This window comes from Malaclemys terrapin, chromosome 8, assembly GCF_027887155.1.
Source record: "Malaclemys terrapin pileata isolate rMalTer1 chromosome 8, rMalTer1.hap1, whole genome shotgun sequence".
NCBI lineage: Eukaryota > Metazoa > Chordata > Testudines > Emydidae > Malaclemys > Malaclemys terrapin.
The window spans coordinates 1510380-1530448 of NC_071512.1; the positions used below are offsets into that span (position 1 = coordinate 1510380).

General features: G+C 61.8%; 1 protein-coding gene across 2 annotated transcripts in view; it reads right to left on the reverse strand.

The window, feature by feature from the left end:
• CPLX2 (complexin 2) overlaps positions 1-20069 on the reverse strand; it is a 68990-nt gene that overhangs the window by 25836 nt on the left and 23085 nt on the right. Inside the window, exon 3 of one of the 2 annotated variants that reach the window (XM_054038118.1) lies at positions 17160-17197. The exons of the other annotated variant lie outside the window; for it this stretch is intronic. The gene's annotated coding sequence lies outside the window, so the exon portion shown is untranslated. The remainder of the gene's footprint in view (positions 1-17159; positions 17198-20069) is intronic. 2 annotated transcript variants of the gene reach the window in all.

Sequence of the window (20069 nt, forward strand, 5' to 3'; positions counted from 1 at the left end):
TGCCCCCATCCCTCTGTGCCTTGCCCCCCCCCAGCCTCACCCCGCCCCCGGGCTGTGCCCTGCAGTCAGACGGGGGTTTCCCTCTCCCCCTTGGCGTATGGGAGCTCTAGAGCACTTTCACGTGTTCATAAAGGTGCTAAAAACTGGGCCGTGCCTCACTCTGTGCCCAGGTTCCCTTCTGAGCACCAGCGTGAGCGACACGGGCCCCGTGCCGCTGGAGCCAGCAAGGGCTCGGGCGGGGAAGGGAGCCCTCCCCGCGGCATGGCTGGGCAGGGGGGAAGCTGGCAGCGTTGCCTGTCTGGGGCTAACAGGAGCAGCCCCCATCACACCATGTGGAACCTGAACTCGCCGCCCTCCCCTCTGCCCAGGGGATTCGGGCACCTTCCTCTGTGCAGAGGGGCCTGTGGCTTCCCCCAGGGCAGCAGCTCCATCCCCACCCCCCCGGGGCAGGCAGCCCATCTCCCCAGCAGGGGGCGCCCCGGCACAGCCAGGCAGCCCCCGTGCCACAGCCGTGCTGCCAAGGGCTGCGCCGGCGGCCCGGCTTTCTGATTATGTTAATTATTGTTGTTCTCCCCACTCGGCTGCTTGTTGGGTGGAAATTACAGGCCTCGTCTTGTCTGGTGCTCCCTTCCCTTCCCGCGCTAATCGCTTCCTTCCCCTTCTCCCTGGGGGCCAAAGAGCGGGGAGAGTCTATGGGCGGCAAGGGGGGGACACCCCCAACTTGCAGGCCGTGCAGTGGTGCAGGGCCAGCCCCACGCAGCACAGTCCCCTCCACCCCGCAAGGGCTGCAGTGCTGGCCCCGCTCCCGGCTACCTGCCTTTCTGCTGCAAGATGCGCTTTGCTCCCTCTGCTTCCCTCCCCCCCCACGCAAGGATCTCAGCGATGGGCAGACAGGCCTGGGCACCTCCCTGTCCCCTCCCCCCAGACGTGGATAGATTTCACCATCCCTGTTTTACAAATGAAGAAACTGAGGCACGGGGGAGGAGGGATTTTTTCTCAAGGTCATGCAGGGAGTCAGTGGTAGGGCAGGTAACAGGACCCAGGAGTCCTGACCCCCAATCCACTGCCCTGAGCAGTGGGTTGAGCCTCCTTCCAGGGCCAGGCCGAGAGCTGGAGAGTCCTGATTCCCCACTCTCTGCTAATGGGTAACGGCTCCCCGTCCCCGAAGGCTCTCGCCGGCGGGGTGCTGCGGGGATCCAGACTCTCCTCGCTTCCCTTCAATAGCTCCCCGAGAGGGAGATACCACAGGCTTGGCTGCCGTGGCACGCAACCATCTCAGTCTCACCCGACGCAACCACCGGCACTACCAAGCAGCCGGCAGGAGAGCAGCTGGCGCCCACGGAACCCAGCAGTGCTGGTCGGAGAGGGGACATGCTCGTCTCCGCCTTCCATCGGGGCTCATGGCCCCGTTCATCAGGTGCCACTAAGCCGCAGGGCCCACTGGACTCTTCGCTAAGCTTGGTGACCAGGCAGCATCAGTTTCCAAAAATGTCTCTCGCCTCTAGCTCGCCAGGGAGGGTCGTCCCTTCCCCCTGGGTGAGCACGTGGCCACAGGGATCCCTGAGAGTGGGCAGAGCGCAAGAGCCGGGGACAAAGCTGCCTCTACCAGGGAACCCAGAAGCTGGGCAGCTTCAGGAAATGTTGCAAGACCTTCCCATTTGGAAACACCATTCTACCATGGATAACAGCCACTGGGAACCCCCCTTTGAGTCCTACACCCTGCTCACCCCCCAAAACAAAACACCAACCAGCCAACTGAAAAACCCAACGACCCTACCCCAAGCTGAGATGTGCCAGAGACGCCAGGAAGTCCACTAGGTTACTGATTGTACATGGAAGGCCCCCAGATACCATGGTGATGGGTGGCAGCATAAAGCCACAAGACAGATGGCTAGAGGGTCCCCTCTCCACTGGTCACTCCTCTCCTGGCAGCTTGGCGTTCCCTTCGATGCCCTCTGTTTCTGGTTGCCAGACACCGATAGCCACCCCCAATACCTTTCTGGAACCAGCTTGTTTGCTTCCTTTACATGGCACTGCAAGTAGAGGGAGCTCATGAGTGCCACACACTGTTTTTGTGTAGGCCCTATACAAATGTATTGTTCTCAGCAATGGCAGTCCTTTTGGACGAGAGGTGAAATTCAGGTCTGTTGTGAGTGGGAGAACGGAAGGAAAAGAAGTCAAGGAACCCCCTGCCCCTGTGCACCCACATGGGATCAGAGCGGATCTGGGAGCCAGTGCTCCCACGGGGGTTGGACAGCTGGACGGGGGTATGGCTAAGTCTGTTTGCAAGCACATGGTTGGGGAGCGCTGCTGTCTCCAGGTGACCCCGCCCCCCACTTCCTCCCAGCACGGTCAGAATTTGGCCAGGCTCAGTTTAGAGTCTAGGTGGGGTTTGCTTCAACCCCCTCCTGATTCTTCAGGGCTGGACGGAGAAAAGCGTCCAGTCTGGTCTCGGTGCAGAGCCTGCCCGGGGCCAAACGGTGCCTGGCTAGAAGTTACCTAGACGATGGCTCCGATTAGCAGCCGCCGCTGACTGCCATCCCCACTCCCCGCTGCAGCCAATGTTCTGTTCCTGTTTTAATTCTAATCAGCAGGAGATATGGATTTAAAAGAAGGGGCCATTTAATCGCCATGTAGCAGCTGCATGTGCGCCAGCTGGAGAGGGGCCTCCACAACGCAGGCAGTTTGTTCCTGAAAGCCACTTGCCTTCGCCGGGCAGGTGTGCGTGGGGCCGCCTTTGTGCAGCTGTGTGTCAAGGGCTTTGTGTGTGCGCACGTCTCTCCCTAGGTGTGTGTGCGCACACCTCTCCCACATGTGTGTGCGCACGTCTCTCCCTAGGTGTGTGCGCGCACGCCTCTCCCACATGTGTGTGCGCACGTCTCTCCCTAGATGTGTGTGCGCACGCCTCTCCCACATGTGTGTGTGCACGCCTCTCCCACATGTGTGCACGCCTCTCCCCGGGGGGGTGTGCACATCTCTCCCACGCGTGTGTGCGCACACCTCTCCCTGGGTGTGTGCACACCCGCCTCTCCCACGCGTGTGCGCATGTCTCTCCCACATGTGTGTGCGCACGTCTCTCCCTAGGTGTGTGTGCACACGCCTCTCCCACGCGTGTGCGCACGTCTCTCCCTAGGTGTGTGTATCTGACAAGGCTACAGCCGACTAATGGGGTGGCTGGAGGAAGCTGGAATTCCGGCCCCGTGAAATTCGGGAGGTTTCGTAGTGGGGTGGGGGACGAGGCAGCAGAAGCTCCGCCTGCGAGACAGAGGATGGGACAGGAGGCCCCCAGCCCAGAGCCCCTGTGTTCTGTGGCTCCCCCCCAAGCCCGGCTGCAGTGGGAGCCCCCCCAAGCCCGGCCTCTGGCAACCTCCACGGCTCCACAGCCCGGCTGTTCCCGAGCACCTGGGGCTGGCTCCTGCTGCCGCCCCACCCCCCCGCCTGACATTTCATCTCAAAAGGCTCCATCTCCGGCCCCCTCCCTGGTCCTGGGGCCCCCCCTCCGCCTGCTGGCTCCTTGCCCGCGTGCTGCTCACCACTCACCGCACTGACAATTAGCGGCGGAACGAGGTATTCGCTTGCCAGTCCTGCTTGGCCCCCTGCGGTGCCACCTGCTGGGGCGCTTCATCCCCGCGGTGCCCAGGGCGGTACGGCAGGGCGCAGACTGCAGAGCTAATGACCCCCTGGGAAGGACCGGCCGTGCCCCAGGCTCAGCTCTGCACAGAAGCACGGCAGAGCCCACGGATGGGCCCCTCGGGGCCAGCCAGACCAGGGAAGTCACGGCCCGGCCTTCAGCTGCCCCCCAGAGCAGCTGGGTTATTCCAGGCAGACGCTCGGACACTCGCCCACGGCCCCGGCACTCACACACAGGCCTGCTCCCGGCTCGCTGCTCAGAGCCTCCTACCCCTGGACACCCCCCCGCCCCTTGCCCTGCCTCTGCCGCTCCCCCTCCTGCTGCGAGCTCAGCCCCCACATGGCGCCGTGTAACCGGCACATCCCTTCCTGCCCCATAGCCGGGCTGCTGGGTGCCCTGCGCTGGGACACGGGGAGCAGACAGCTGGGGAGGTCAATGCTGATATGGGCTGCAAAGGCCGAGGCAGGGAGCCGAGGGGCGAGCGCTCCGGGGGGCAGAGGGTTCCGGGAGTGGCTGGGGTGAGTGGGGGTGCAGGGTGTTGTGGGGGCCCGCGGCTGGCTAAGGATGAGGCTTTGCCATTCATGGCCCTGGGCTCAGTTCTGAGGAGTCGCTGGCTGAGGAGGATGGACGGGAGCTCCCCGTCCCGGCACTGGTAAGGAGAGCAGCAAGGCAGGTGCAGTGGCTGGCGGAAGGAAGAGTCAAGCAGTTTGGTTTTTTCATTCTCCCCCTCACCTGGGATACACCTGCCTGCTGCCCCCCTTTGCCTGGCATATGCATGAATGCCAACCCCTTCCTCGCATACACCTGCCTGTCAGCCCCCTTCCCCTGCCTGGCACACACCTGCCTGTCAGCCCCCACCTGGCATATACCTGTCTGCCAGCTCCCCTTCCTCCACCTGGCACACACCTGCCAGTCAGCTCCCCTTCCCCCGCCTGGCAAACACCTGCCTGTCAGCCCCCCTTCCTCCGCCTGGCATATACCTGCCTGTCAGCCCCCCTTTCCCCGCCTGGCATATACCTGTCTGCCAGCTCCCCTTCCTCTGCCTGGCACACACCTGCCTGTCAGCCCCCCTTCCCCCGCCTGGCACACACCTGTCTGCCAGCCCCCCTTCCTCCGCCTGGCACACACCTGCCTGTCAGCCCCCCTTCCCCCGCCTGGCACACACCTGTCTGCCAGCTCCCCTTCCTCCGCCTGGCATATACCTGTCTGCCAGCTCCCCTTCCCCTGCCTGGCACACACCTGCCTGTCAGCTCCCCTTCCCCCGCCTGGCATATACCTGCCTGTCAGCCCCCCTTCCCCCGCCTGGCACACACCTGTCTGCCAGCCCCCCTTCCTCCGCCTGGCATATACCTGCCTGTCAGCTCCCCTTCCCCCGCCTGGCATATACCTGTCTGCCAGCCCCCCTTCCTCCGCCTGGCATATACCTGTCTGTCAGCTCCCCTTCCCCCGCCTGGCATATACCTGTCTGCCAGCTCCCCTTCCCCTGCCTGGCACACACCTGTCTGTCAGCTCCCCTTCCCCCGCCTGGCATATACCTGTCTGCCAGCTCCCCTTCCCCTGCCTGGCACACACCTGCCTGTCAGCTCCCCTTCCCCCGCCTGGCATATACCTGCCTGTCAGCCCCCCTTCCCCCGCCTGGCATATACCTGCCTGTCAGCTCCCCTTCCCCCGCCTGGCATATACCTGCCTGTCAGCTCCCCTTCCTCCGCCTGGCATATACCTGCCTGTCAGCTCCCCTTCCCCTGCCTGGCACACACCTGCCTGTCAGCCCCCCTTCCCCCGCCTGGCACACACCTGTCTGCCAGCCCCCCTTCCTCCGCCTGGCATATACCTGCCTGTCAGCTCCCTTGCTCTGGCCTCGCCCAGCCTCATGCACTGTTTTCCATGTGCTTTATTTTGGGCAAATGCTTTGGAGCCTGGATCTGCAGGACCAGGCTGAGCCCCGATACCCAGCGCATCGGGGGCTCTCCCCTGCAGGGCACCCTGCTGCCTCGGGGCAATGTCCTGAGCAGGAGATCAGCATGAGGGGACAATGGGGAGGACTCCTGGTCCCAGCTCCCCACAACCCCTGCCCAGCATAGGGCAGCACCTGCCCAGGGAGGCAACGTCTGCCCCGGGACCGGCCTGGCTGGACCCAGCCGGGATGTACAGCAGCATGGCCCAGGCCGGTGTAATCACTGGATCCCTTGGGATCCTCTGGACTGTTCTGCCCCAAGGCCAGTGCAGGATCCGGTGCATGCACCAATCCCACATCCTCTGCACAGCACGGCTCACTCCTCCTGGCACCGACCCAGCACACACCTCCCTGACACCGCTGGGCATGGGGCCGAGCTGGCTCTGAACCAAGTCCCCTTGCTGAGCTCCCGGAGACTCGCCGGCGCAAGCGGGCCCATGCCAAGGGCCCTTTCCACCCCTCCAAGGCAAGTCACAGTGTGGAGGGAGCAGGATCGGTGCTGTGATGCCAGCTCTACCAGCAGCTGGGGCGTGCGGGCGTGCGGCTGGCACCAGCCCTCTTCACAGCTCCTTCCTACTTCCCAGGTCCGACAAGCGGCACCTTCTCCTCCATGCACGAAGCAGCAGATGCCAACATTCCCGGCCTCTGCCCCTCGCCCTGCACAGCCTCCGCCTCTCACCAGGCCACTGCTGCCGGTGCCCAGGGACTGTGTCCTGTGCCACTGTAGCATGCCCGTATGCCCCATGCCCCTGGCAACCTACAGCCTGGCTCACCAGCAGCCTCTGCCTAGTCTCCGGCCTGCATGCCCTCACGCATTGCTGTTCATTGACTCATCAGCGCGGCTCGGCTGCCTTTCCGGAGCTTTCCCAGAGAAAGAGCTAACGGGCACGAAGGAGGCTGCATGCTGCCTCGGCTGGCACTGTGCGGCTGAGGGCCTGGTTAACAGGGCTGGGCAGTTACTGGACTGGGCGGCTGACCCTCCCATGCACAGGCACTCAGGGATCCTGCAAGCGCCCAAATCACTCAGGCCAAGCATGCCTGGAGAGTCGCCTGCAATGTGCTACCTCCCCAGTTTTCCCTCTCTTCAGAATCATGCAGAGCCCTATGGCAGAGCCGGGGGGAGGAGGAATCTTGGGCCAAATTTTGCCTGGTGTAACGACTCCAGTGAAGCGAATGGAGTTACACAAGGGATACCTTTGTCCCCATGTGTTTATATAGGGCCTAGAAAATTAAATTAAATGAACTAAATTGGGGCTCAAGGTTTTTAAAAACATCTTAACATTTTTTGGCCAGGGGTGGGTGGCTTTTCAAACGTGGAACTTGGAGCACCTTCCTCATCAGCCTGCCATGACTTTAACGCCAGTCCCTGAAATCCCGACGCTCCTCTCCGGGGTGGACAAGCAGGATGGGGCCCAACGCTAGCATCGCGCAGCACAGGCTGGGCCGGGCCAGCAGAGACCAGCCCTTGGCCTCCCCAGCTAATGTCCCCCCTGCATGAGGGTGTGTGGCCGCAGGAGGGAGAAACCAAGAGACACCAACAGTCCTGCTGACTACGAATGAAAGCCAAGGCTCTGCGGAGCGCTCAGCGGCCTTTTATGCCTTTGCTGAGCTTAGCGGAGCGTTTTACGGCTCAAGCCGTGTTCTCCGAAGGTATTGAAGTGATTGCTTTCAGCGCACACAATGAGGGTTCTGCTGGGCTTTGACAACAGCAGCAGCTCCCCCCTCTCCAGCGTGGCACCTTCTTACAGCGGCTTTCAGAGGAGGTTTAATTACTGCAGGGCTGAGGGGGACAGTGTCGCCTCCGGGGCGGAGCGTGAGAGGCTGCGAACGCCTGAGTGCCCTGGCTTTGCCGCCGACTCTGGGTGACCACAGGCAAGAGGGTGCCACGGGGGAGAGAGGGGCACGGGGAGCATGCCCAGCCCTTGTGCACTTGTCCAAGGCCCAGGCAGCATGCCCCATGACAGCTCCTAGAACTAGATAAGTTCATGGAGGATTGGTCCATTGATGGCTAGTAGCCAGGCTGGGCAGGGATGGTGTCCCTAGCCTCTGTTTGCCAGCAGCTGGGAATGGGATGGATCACTTGATGATTCCCTCTGGGGCACCTGGCATTGGCCGCTGTCGGCAGACAGGACACTGGGCTAGATGGACCTTTGGCCTGACCCAGTCTGGCCACTCTTATGGGGCCCAAGACGAATGTCCCTGCCAGGGATGGCCTCTCCAGAGGGTGTGGGGAAGGCGTTTTTCCCAGCACGCCCAGACCTGGCAGGACGCACAGGAGAGGGCTGATGCAAAGGGCTTCCTGAAGAATCCCCAGGCCTCCTTCAAGCACAAGCCCCCAGCAACAGGGTCCCTGTGCACCCCCCCAAAGGGGGTCAGCCTTTTCCTGGGTTCTTGCCAAGCTGGGTGAGGGCAACAGCCTCTTTGCTGGGAGCCGGGCACCTCCCTTAGCCCAGCGGCTGCGTGTGCACAACGGCACTGCTCTCCCCTTGCTCCAGGCTGGCTCCTGCCTTCCCCGGAGATGGGCTGACGCCGATGAGAGGCTTTGCAGCCCGGGCTGGTTCAGATTCAGGGTATGGGGCTGTTTGCAAACTCTGCATCTGGACTCTAACCCCCCCTCCAGATGGGAGGCTGTTCAGATCTAGCCAGTGTGGGGGTGGCGGCTTAGGACCCATCTCCAGGTTGAGAGCAATCCAGGATCCCGAGCAGCTGCCCAGACTTGCCTGCCCTCAGGACCTGAATTTTTACCCTGTGCCACATGGCGTGGCACCCTCGGGTGGGCCCTGCGGGTATCTCTGGCGAAGCCGGTGAGAGAGAGAGACAGGCTGGAGGGCCGCTCAGATGCTGAATTCAGTTTCACCCCTTAGGCTGATGTCAGGAGGGATTTTCAAAAGCACCCAGGTTAGGAGCCCAAACCCCATGGAAAGTCAGTGGGAAATTCCTGTGCTCCTAACTCCCCTAGGAACTTTGGAAAATCTCCCCTGTAACCCTTAAAAACAAACATCTTGCTGGTTCTGGTCCAGGTAGCTCCATGGCCAGGAGGTCTCTGCCTCCCCCAAGCTCCCGTGCCGCCTCGCTATCCCCCCACCTCAAACCCCGCAGGGAGAATCCTGAGCCCCTAAACTCTCCCGGGCTCTTCAGGCCACTTTGCTGCTGGTGGTTTGCAGTGGTTTGTTAGAGCTGCCATAAAGCCAAGGCGTCCCGGAGCCAGAGCGCGGGCCTTGGGTTCCCTCCAGCTGGGGCTGGTCAGTAGCGGGAGGGAGACGCAGACCCAGTGCCTGGCACTCGTCCCCGCTGGAGTGTTAAGCAGATTTCATGACAGTAGAAGAGTGAATTTCAAAGCTACTCCACAGCCCAGCTGGGCCCGGACAAGCCAGATTTAGCCTTGGCGTCCTCCCTTGGCAACCGATTTGTTTTCCAGCGTGCTGGTTCCTAGGGGTATTTTTTAATAGACTCAAATGGGGCTGACAAGGCGCATGGAACAGGCTAAACCAGAGAACAATCTGGTGAGTTTTGGAGGGAACCCAACAGCAGTAAAACAAAACAAACCCCTACATCAAACTGCCCCCTCCCCCATGGTGAGTCGCTGTAAGAATTGTCCCAGAACAATGGGCCCTTTGAAAGCCATTTCCCAGGCTCTGCCCTGCGGCAGGAATGCACATCACGCCTCAGCTTGGCACGAGTCCATTTCATGCAGGATCCGAGCACAGCTCTCCTCCCAAGGTCCCACCGACGGGGAGATCGCCTGGCTTTTACCAGCTGAAAGCTCGAAAAGCTGCTGTTTACGGGGGACTGCAACAAACGGGGAAGAGCTCAGCCTCGGCTCAGGAGGGTTCGTCCGTTTCATAAAAGGGAGAGAAACCAATTCAGGCAGCTATGGGTGTGCAAGTTTCTCTTTCTCCAGTCGGACGCTGCCCCCATGGATCAGGGCTGGGCTTAGGGTGACCAGACAGCAAGTGTGAAAAATCGGGATGGAGGTGGGGGGGTAATAGGAGCCTATATAAGAAAAAGCCCCAAATATCGGGACTGTCCCTACAAAATCGGGACATCTGGTCACCCTAGCTGGGCTGATACCTGCAGACACTAGTGCTGAGCTGAGGCGATGGCAGGAGAAGATGGATGTGCTCCCCCTGCCTGGCCTGTAATTCGAACACGGTTACCATCTCTGGGATGTGCCGAGTCACCCTTTGAAGGGCATGGAGAGGAGTCAATGGGGCTGAAAACGCCTTCCCAGGAGGGGGTTTTCGGGAGCCACTTAGCTTCTGGAGTGGGTGATCGGCATTAAAAGCCTCTGGAATAGCCTCCAGTGTATCTGACCCAGGGCAGCCCGGCAAGGCAGGAGTTGGACCAGCCCAAACACCTTGGGGGGTGGTGGTGGGGACTTTCCTGGCTACCTATCCCTGCTGTGTGTCTATCCCTCCAGAGTTCTAGTTCACACCCTGCAGTGCGGTGGGGGGAGCCCGGGGCACACTCAGCGACGCCTTGTGCTCCGACAGCTGTTCCATGTTCTGCCCCCGCCTGCGGATCCTCTCCTGCTTTCCACTGTAAGGGTTTGGGGCAGGGAATTCTGGCCTCTCCTTGGATTCTCTGTCTGCGGAGTGCCCGGCGCAGTGGGGCCCGGCGGGGCCCTCAGAGCACGTCCGGGACAGAAATATACAGGTTACCAGGGGCCAAATCCCCACCTGCTGTAAATTGGTGCCACTGGAGTTCACAGCAGCAGGGAATTTGACCCCAAACCTTTTCTAATTTGGGACAATTGCCTTCAGCGGCAGTTTCCTGGAGTAACAGATCTTGAAAGAGACAGTGCCAATTACATTACCACTGACACTGCCTCTGCCTGCTAGCATCAGCGTTCGAGGCCCTGGTGCCGCACTGACAGCTAGCGAGAGACCGTCCTTGCCCCAAACAGATACATGGCAGACGGAGGCTGGGAGGGAAAACAGAGGCAGAGAGGGAACTGATTTCCCCCAGCTCAGGCAGCCAGTTTGTGGGACAGCCAGGACTAGGCCAGGTCTCCTGCCAGCCCAGTGCCCTACCCCTGCGCCTGGAGACACGCTTGGGGGTGGGGGAGGAGAGTCATGAGAAAATGGCCTGTTTTCGAACCAGCCCCAGCACTGCCCCTGCGGCTCCAGTGTCCTCCTGCCCGGGAGTGAAACTGACTCACCGGGCTTTGCCCACGAAACTGATCAAACTGCAGGACGCAAACCCACAGCCGAGGCAGGGAAAAGCAAGGGAGGCTGCGAGCTGCTCGGCGCTAACGATCTGAGGGGTTATTAATAACACAGCCATGGGAGTTCTTTTCAAGTAGGTTTTTCATCTTGACAGTGTTGCTTTGAAGGGAGCCCGTTTCTAAGTGCAAACCATTAGCGTAGGGTGGGCAGCTCAGACACCGGATCCCTTTTATTTCAGCAAAAGCATCAGGAAGAAAAACAAAAGTTCTGTCGGCAGATAAAAGGGCTGTTTCCCCCCGTCCCCATTCTCCAATTCTGCCGCAAAGGGAGTGGCGCCCGGAGAGCGCCACGGCAGGAACATGTGAGGGCGGAGCCGATACCCTTCCCAGTGCCACGTGGGGGTCGTTTGATGGTCGTTGCTAATATCAGTGGAGATCGGAAGGCTAAATAAATCTCCTTCCTTTAGGTGTAAACTGGGCAGGAGGGTCCCATAACCCACCAACACGCCTTCCTGCAGCACAGCAACCCCCCTGCTCTGCGTGGGGGGAAACAAGGGCCCGCACCCTGCTGGCAGCTACGGCGATCCTGCCAGCGGGTTTCTGGTGATCAGCAGGGCAGGTTAGACCCCAGCCTGAGTACAAGGGAGGGGTGGCTGAGGCACTGGGCTGGGACTCAGCAGATCTGGAGCCAGCTGGTGCCACAGACTCCCTCTGTGACCTTAGACTAGTCACTTCACCCCTGTGCCTCAGTTTCCCCATTTGTAAAGTGGGGCGAACGATACTTCCCTATCTCCCAGGGGTGGGTGCCAGGTGCTCAGACACCGGAGGCCACAGAAAAGCCAATGTGCAAAATAAATGGCTCGGTCCATCCAGCATCACGCAGCGGGGCCAGTATGCAGGCAGACAAGGCGGCCGGGTGAGGAGAGGGCCAAGGACCTGATCTTCTGAGCCATTCGCCTTCAGGAGGGTCCAACCCCCAGCCCCAGCTCCCCGCCGGAGGGCAGCACGTTCTACGACTGTTCCGGGGAGGATGGGAATTTGACAGCCACGTTCCCCTTCATTGTCTTAAATTAGAGAAAAGAGCTGGGGCCATTTGTGTAATTAACAAGGGTCATGGCGACGCTAACAGAGCCCAGAAGAGGGACACCGTTAGCATCTCCTAATTAATCTGACTCGAGAATATTAAAAACAAAATCATCGTCTTTTACAAATGGGATGGACTCCACTCGAGCAAGGCTGCTGGCAAATATGGCTTAGCTCATACTCCGGTTATTCAGCGACTTCGTGGACCGTGCCCAGAGCTTGGCTTATTTCTCAGCTCTCTCGAGCCACGTGAAAACGCCCCGGCCTCGCAGAGCCCCGGGGAAGCTGGAATGTGGGAGCACGGCTGGGCCAGGCCGTTGCTGCATTATTGAGGCGCTTCAAGCAATTGTGGCTTTTCCTTCCTGAGCGTGGGCAGGACACGGGCAGCCCCCAGCACCGAGCGATGAGCAGCGAGGATCAGAGAGAGTCCGGCGGGGCTGTGGGGAGGCGGGCAGGCTCAGGGTTGCCCATGCAGAGCAGACTAGGAAGGCAGGCCTCTTGCTAAGGTCACCTGCTTTAGCTGCATCTTTTACACCCAGAAAAGCTCTGACCAGCTCGGTGGGGAACACGCCCCGCGGGGAACACGCCCCGCGACATGGCGCTGAAATGCGTCACGTCCTAATGCCGGCCGAGACCACGCAGGGCCAGGGGGCTCCGGGCGCGTGGTGCTTTACACAGCAGGGGCAGCCCCCCGGAGCAATGGGGACGGGCTCAGGGAGAGGGGGCAGATCTGCTTCTCCTGCCCACTGGAGACGGGCGCTGGCACACGCCGGGCAGAGCCTCTGCTCAGGGAGCGGGGAGGGCTCAGCTTTCCAGAGTCATTCGATGTACTAGCCATCCAGTGCAGCGCTCGCCGGCAACCCCACAACGACAACCCAGCGCCCGGCAGCCACCCCACAACGACGACAGCCCAGCGCTCACCAGCAACCCCACAACAACGACAGCCCAGCGCTCGCCGGCAACCCCACAACGACGACAGCCCAGCGCTCGCCGGCAACCCCACAACGACGACAGCCCAGCGCTCGCCGGCAACCCCACAACGACGACAGCCCAGCGCTCACCAGCAACCCCACAACGACGACAGCCCAGTGCTCACCAGCAACCCCACAACGACTACAACCCAGCACACAGCAGCCACCCCACAACAACGACAGCCCAGCGCTCGCCGGCAACCCCACAACGACAACCCAGCGCATGGCAGCCACCCCACAACAACGACAGCCTAGCGCTCACCGGCACCCCACAACAACGACAGCCCAGTGCTCGCCAGCAACCCCACAACAACGACAGCCCAGTGCTCGCCGGCAACCCCACAACAACGACAATCCAGCGCTCACCAGTAATCCTACAACAGCTGAAGGGAAGGAGGCTTTTGGGGCCATTTGAGCCCCCAAGTTAAAGGGCTGGGCGCTCAGCTGCCGTACGGTACATGAACAACCACACAGTGCTGTCAGCTCTCCCCAGCCAGCAGCCTAGTTTATAAAGGATTATTTGGACCCGACTCCCAGTCAGATATCTGGCTGTTTGAGAGTCTGGCCGAGGGATGCTGGGAAACGTAGTCCCCCTCCAGGAGCAGCGAGGGAGGTCCCAAGCCCAGCAATTTGGGAAGCTGGCAAGGAGCAGGTTCCTGCGGAAGGGTTTCCTGGGACGAGGAGGGCCGGGCCGGGCGTGTTACACCATGGCGTGGCTGGAGTTGACGTTGTACTTGCAGGCCCTGGGCCATGGGACCTCGAGATGTACAGGAGTGTTTTGTCCAAATGATGGATTGTGAAGTGTCAGGGAAAGCAGATGAACACGGCGGAGGAGAAGAGAGCTATTAGCAGCAGCTTGTAACCAGCGCTGGGGGGTGGGGGGAGAGCTGAGACGGGCAGAGGGAGGGGTGGGGGCACTGGAGACAGGTGGAGAACAAGGATCAGGGCGGGTCCTATGGCAGGGCGGGGCGTGATCACTGAGCTGCCCCGCAGGGAAAGGGCCGAGAGGGATGTCAGGGACCGGAACCGCCCCTTGATCCCCCCGAGAGGTGAAGGTGAAGCGGCTCCAGAGGAGCACTGTCAGTGGTGGTGTTTCACCCCCGTCGCACGCGGCCCGCTGCAGGGGAGAAGGTGATCCCCATCCCACAGGGCCCCTCCGGAGCTCTCAACGCAAAACAACCCACGTTTGAAATCCAGGTGAACCGTGCTGTGGGGACAGGGCCTTGCTCTTTGCACTGTGGTGCAGCTGGATGGTCACGGGCCGCGGTGTGACACGGGGAGAAGGCTCTCACCAGCCCTTGGTACCAGCCTGGGGTGAGGGCAGGGGGGACGCAGCCCCCTGCACGGAGGAGTCCATAATGGGCATCGAGGGGTTGGTCCAGCCAGGGGAAGTGGCTGGGCTTCCTGCCTCTGAGGCAGTGGTGAGTGGCTAGTACCCACGGGCTCCCCTGCCTGCCGGAGGGGCATTTGCTCAGTGCTGGCCGGGTGCAGCCCATGGGGAAATAACCTCCCCAGCCAGGTCCTTCTCTGGCCATAACCCAGCCTGCTAGGACAGGGCGGCCGAGCATCTCCTTGCTGTGGAGGAGGACGGGTGTGGGGCTTTGCGGGTCCCCTCCACCACAGCGCTTGTAGAGCCTCAGTCCTGGGATCAAGGCGGACCTGGCGGGAGCCTCCCCCGGGATCTGTCCTGACGGATTCGCTCTTTGGAGCACGTCCCCGGCCGGGGAGAGCGAATCCCAGGCCCTGCCCACACGGAGACCGGCTGTGTGGCCTGGCGGGAGCCGAGCCCGGGATCTGTCCTGACGGATTCGCTCTTTGGAGCATGTTCCCTGGCCGGGGAGAGCGAATCCCAGGCCCTGCCCACACGGAGACCGGCTGTGTGGCCTGGCGGGAGCCGAGCCCGGGATCTGTCCTGACGGATTCGCTCTTTGGAGCACGTCCCCGGCCGGGGAGAGCGAATCCCAGGCCCTGCCCACACGGAGACCGGCTGTGTGGCCTGGCGGGAGCCGAGCCCGGGATCTGTCCTGATGGATTCGCTCTTTGGAGCACGTCCCCGGCCGGGGAGAGCGAATCCCAGGCCCTGCCCACACGAGGACCGGCCGTGTGGCCTGGCGGGAGCCGAGCCCGGGGTCTCCTGGCAAGGCAGCGTGATCCAGTCCTGCCAGAGCAGAGATCAGCCCCGCGCCACAGAGCCACTCCCCAGCCAGGTGAAGGGGCTGCAGCCAGCACTAGGCGCATGGACTCACCAACTCTGAGTGTGTGGGCAACCCAGCAACGAGGGAATCCACCCTGGACAGATGCAGGGTGACCCCATTGCAAGGAACAAGCCCCTCACTCCCTGCAGGGGCTGTGGGTTAGCAGGGACCCCGGGAAACTTCTCTATCCTGCCCTAGCAGAACAGGCTTTGCCAGTTCTCTCTCACTGCAGGCCGAAGCCCACGGCCCTTGTCTCCTTTCCCTGCCGGACAAGAGCCTGGCACGTGGCATGCTGTAGCCACGGGCTCTGGTGCAGCAGAGTTTGACCCCATTCCCGCTGCCTGGGATGGTGGCAAGCAAACTAGGACTGGCGCCCAGGTCCCCGCGCACTTGCTCCCCAGGCTGGGCTAGTCCCCTGTCTCCTTGCTGGCCCTGGCACGGCTTCTCCAGGTCCCCGGCAGAGTTGCCACCCACCCCAGCAGCCTCAGAGACCGACCGTTCCGACCATCCCCGGCCCCCAGCTCTCCCAGCCGCCCTGGTGCTGTGCGGGGGAGCGAGTCCTCTCTCTGTGACCCCACTGCCGGCACTGCTGCAGGCTGAGATCGCGGCTCTCCCAGCAGCTGGGCGGTGGGCGGGAGAGAGACATTGCTGCCTATTGTATTAAAAGTAATCCAGCCGAGTGGAAATTCATTACAGATAAGCGTGACAGCCGGGGGAATGAAAGCGCCCATCTATCAGCGCCTGACAAGCGCCTCCTTTGTTCCTGGGCTGGGTCCTTAAGCCCTTGTGGCTCAGAAACCTCTGAGGCACTACAGCACATCCCAGCCTGGCCAGGTGCTGGGGCCCGTCGAACCAGACTCAGGCCCAGGCAGCGCCATCCACCATGTGCCACCTCTCAGCTGGCTGGGTGAGCGGCGTCAGCAGAGCAGGCCGGCCACGTTCCCTCGGCTCTTGGTACCCGCAGTGCCCGGTAGGCTTGGCCCCGGAACGTGCTGCCAGTTTGGGGAGGGGAAGCCCAAAGCACCACTCACGAACGCCAGGAGACGACGGGTGCGTTAGGAACCTCTGCCCTGCTACACCAACCCTGCGCCTGCTGCACGGGTCCCATCACGGCCTGCGGCAACCCAGGGCCAGCTGAGAGCAGCTGATGGCGTGTGTGGGGAACCCTTCAGCAGGGCAGGAAAGTGTTTCTCCAGCCAGATCTTCCAACTGGGCTTTGCAGCATGTTGCGAGGGGGGGGGAAAGTTGTTCTGGGGACAGATCAACATCCCCTGCGCTCCACCAGCCGCCTCGGGGAGCCTCTTCCGAAGGGGGCGTCTCCCTTGCACACATCGCATGGAACAAGAGCGGGGGAAGAGGGGACAGACTGAGCCCCTGTGTGCTGCCCCCACCCTTTCAGCAACGCCCCCAGCAAAGCACTAGAGCTGAGCGAAGAGGCACATTAATGCCCAGTCAATATAGCAACGGCTTAGAAAAGGCCCCAGTGCTTTAGCTGCTGCTACCAAATGAGCGACGAGGACAGAAGTCAAACCACGCCCTAGCCGCTGCCGTTCCATGCCTTGCGGCAGAATGGATCTAGGTGGGCGGATCCCAGGAGAAAGTTGGGTTTATTGACTGATTTCAGTTTTCCAGCTCCCTGCTGGACACGGCACTACAGCTGTTCTAACGAAAGCCTGAATGCAACACCACCATCTAGCTGCTTTGCCCCCCTTTTATCCACCTGGGGCCAGCACGACACAAAGCGCCCCGGGCGTCTGGCCCCAGCTCTCCCCACCCCCCCCGTGACATGTCAGCAAAGCCACACCGCCTGGGCACTCTATCCAGACCCGCAACACTCTCCGCAACACGCACCAGGCCCCGGCCCCCACAGGAGTTCAGTTCAGCGCCAGCAGCTCACAGGACGTCTCAGGCACAGGGTACAACCGATCCCATGAGAATACCCGGGGTTAGGGTGGGTCACAGGCTAACGTTCATTCGGCCCCAGTCGATCACGGCACGCTGCATTTGTTCCCGGGGATACGGTAAGAACCAGGGCCTGAGTCTTTCCCTGGGAGTTCCCGGACGGAAGGGGGGAGATGGGCCAGAGTGGGCCAGCGCAGCCTCTGGGAAGTTCTCTCCTCGGGCACTGTAAAGCCGGACGGGGAGGTTTGGTGCTTACCTTGATCTCCACCCTGGGTTGGGGCTGGGCGGCAGAGCCTGGGGAGAGAACAGAGAAGAGTGTGACTATCCAAGGTAAGCTGTGCTTGGGAGGGGGAAGGGGCTCCTAGGGGCTTGGGATCACAGACCCGAGGGCCGCCTGGCTGATTCTCCGACAGAGGAAGGTGTAGGGACCCTGCAGGGGAAGATGGGGGATCTGCCCCCAAGAAGGCCTCCTCCCAGGAGCACAATGGCAGGAGAGTTCCGGGAAAGTGACTGTACCAGGGGCTCAGATGCCCAGGGGATGGGCCCGACGCAGAACAGCTTAGAAGAGCAAGCGGATGTAAACTTTCTCATGCATATTCATGAGCTTCCTCTTACATTTTGCTCAGCCCTGTTCTGGACGATGAGAGACACCCCCCTCCCCCCCCCCCCCCCCCCCCCCGGCTTCCACATGGACATGGTCTCTCATAGGCGGCCAGCCCCGGCCACGCAGGCCAACAAGCACAGAGACTCTTCCAGCACCAGCAGGCAGGAGATGGGGGAACCAGCGTCACGGCCCCAGGAGAGAGCACAATCCCAGCTCGGTGACAAACAGGGTCACTAGGGAGCACGGCCAGGCCCTGGAAGGCTGCCCTGACGCTGACAATCCAGCTGATTGGCTACTCCTCTTCCCAATATAACGGCCCTGACAAGCCCTCAATTACCGACCCCGTCAGTTCCCCCGAGGCCAGGCTCCGTTCCCTGCCCCGGCCCTGCTGCGGGACGCCTTTCTGGCTCTCGCCTAGGGCCGGACACTCATGCGCCAGCCTGGTTTAATGGCAGGCCCTGTGCCAGCTGGGGGGTCGTCTCGTCTCAGTGTGACGGCAGGAGGGAGAACTAGACCCCGCGCATCCTCTGGAGCCTCTAGCAGCACACGGCCGAGTGACCAAGACGGGCTCCCTGCTCGGTGGGGCGCGGGCGCAGCAGCTTCTTAGCGCTGCCAAGTTCACATCGACCCCTCCCCCCGCCCAGCCCCGCAGCCTGGGGGGCCGAGGGGGCAGCGCAGAGTTAGTGCTTTTTGCCCCTTTAAACACCGCCCGGAGCAGCCCCTCTGGGGGGCAGCGCCGCCCTCTTCTGCCGGACGGAGGCGGTGGGAGTTCTGGCTGCGGCGAGCCCACCGGCACATCCCCTCCCTCCTGGCTGCCTGCCCTGTGGACGAGGTTCAGGAGGCCCCCCAGGGACACGCCGCCACCAGCTTGACAGACCCCGGACGCGGGTCGCTACAGGAACATGGCGGCCGGTCCCCCCAGCGCTGATAATCACTCCGGCCCCACAAGGCGTCCCTCAGCCAGAGCCCCACGCTCCCCAGGCCGGCCCAGCTCTCGTGTGTTCCTCTGTCTCCCTGAGCAGTGAGCACCACAGACTCGGCCAATGCCGGCTTGGTGCAGGAGATGAGGCTGGGGAATCCTGCCAGCATCACTGGGTCACCTGCTCTGGAGGGACTCGGGGGGGAGGGGGGGAGGAAGGGGGAGTGCACCCACTTCGGGGTCCCCATCTCCCACTGTGACGAACTGGGCCTGTTCTCACGGTGGTCTGTGAATGCTGACAGGGGAGTGTTCTGGGATAGTCTGCATTGCAGGATGGGATCTGCCCGAGGGCGCCCGAGGGCGCATACCTGAGTGTGTAACATGAGAACCCAGGAAGGGGTTGAAGGGGAGGCGACTCCTTAGCCCAGGAAACTGAACAAAGGCTGTGGGAGGGGTCGCTGAAGGGGAAGTGCTGGAAGCAGGCAGGGAGAGAGGGCTGGGGGGCAGAAATGGCTCTGACCTCCCAAGGGGGGCTGGGCTGGAATGCCCGGGGACCCCAAGATGGACCTAACTGAGGGGGTCCCTGTTGTCTGTGCCTGCAAGACCTGTCTTGGACTGTATTCCTGTCATCCAAATAAACCTTCTGCTTTACTGGCTGGCTGAGAGTCATGGTGAATCGCAGGAAGCCGGGGGTGCAGGGCCCTGAGTCCCCCAATACTCCGTGACAACTGGTGGCAGCGGCGGGATCTACTGCACCCCGTGGACGGCGCTTCCTGCAGTAAGTAACTGGGGAGCAGTAAAACGAAGGGGGATTGACGGGGACCAGGCGTGCTGAAGAGTAAGAGAGAGACGGTTATTACCCCTGGGAGTGTGTGACCAGCGAGAAGGACTTTTGCAGTAACAGGGTCCCCCGGGGGGATCGCAGCGAGTGGTCCCAGGGGCGGAGGAGTCTGCAGCTCGACCCTGGCAGAGAGGTGGTGACCTCGAGAAGGGCTGGCACACTAGGGGGCCCCCTGGGAACTGTGGGGAGCTGTGAGCACACAGGCCGGTGAGTGGCCAGCAGGAAGATGTATGCCAAGCGGCTTAAGAGCGACCTGGTGGAGCTATGCAAGCAGAGGCGGCTGCGCATTGGGAGGCTCACCAAAGAACAGCTCATTGCCCAGCTGGAGGCGGAAGATCGCGCGAATGAACTGATCCCTGTGTCTCAGGGAAGCAGCCTGGCAAATGCAGCGCAGGCACCAGTGTCTGTCCCAGCTGGGAGTGGTCAGCCGGCTGCTGAGGGCTTCCCGAGACCCCTCCTTCCTATGCCTAGGGGAAGGGTGGGGAGGAGCCCAGCAAATACCGAAGGCGCCGTGAACCCCCCGGCCAGCAGGGGGTCCCCCCGGCGAAGCTCGCCGGCCAGCAGAGGATCCTCCCGGCGGCGTTCGGCATCCGGGGAGCGGAATTGGCTGGAATGGGAGAAAGAGCTAAAACTGAGAGAGCTGGAGGATCGTGAACAACAGAGACAGCATGAACGGGAGGAGAAAGAGAGACAGCGTCAGCATGAACGGGAGGAGAAAGAGAGACAGCATCAGCGTGAACGGGAGGAGAATGAGAGACAGAGACAGGAGAATGAGAGACAGCGTCAGCATGACCTGGAACTG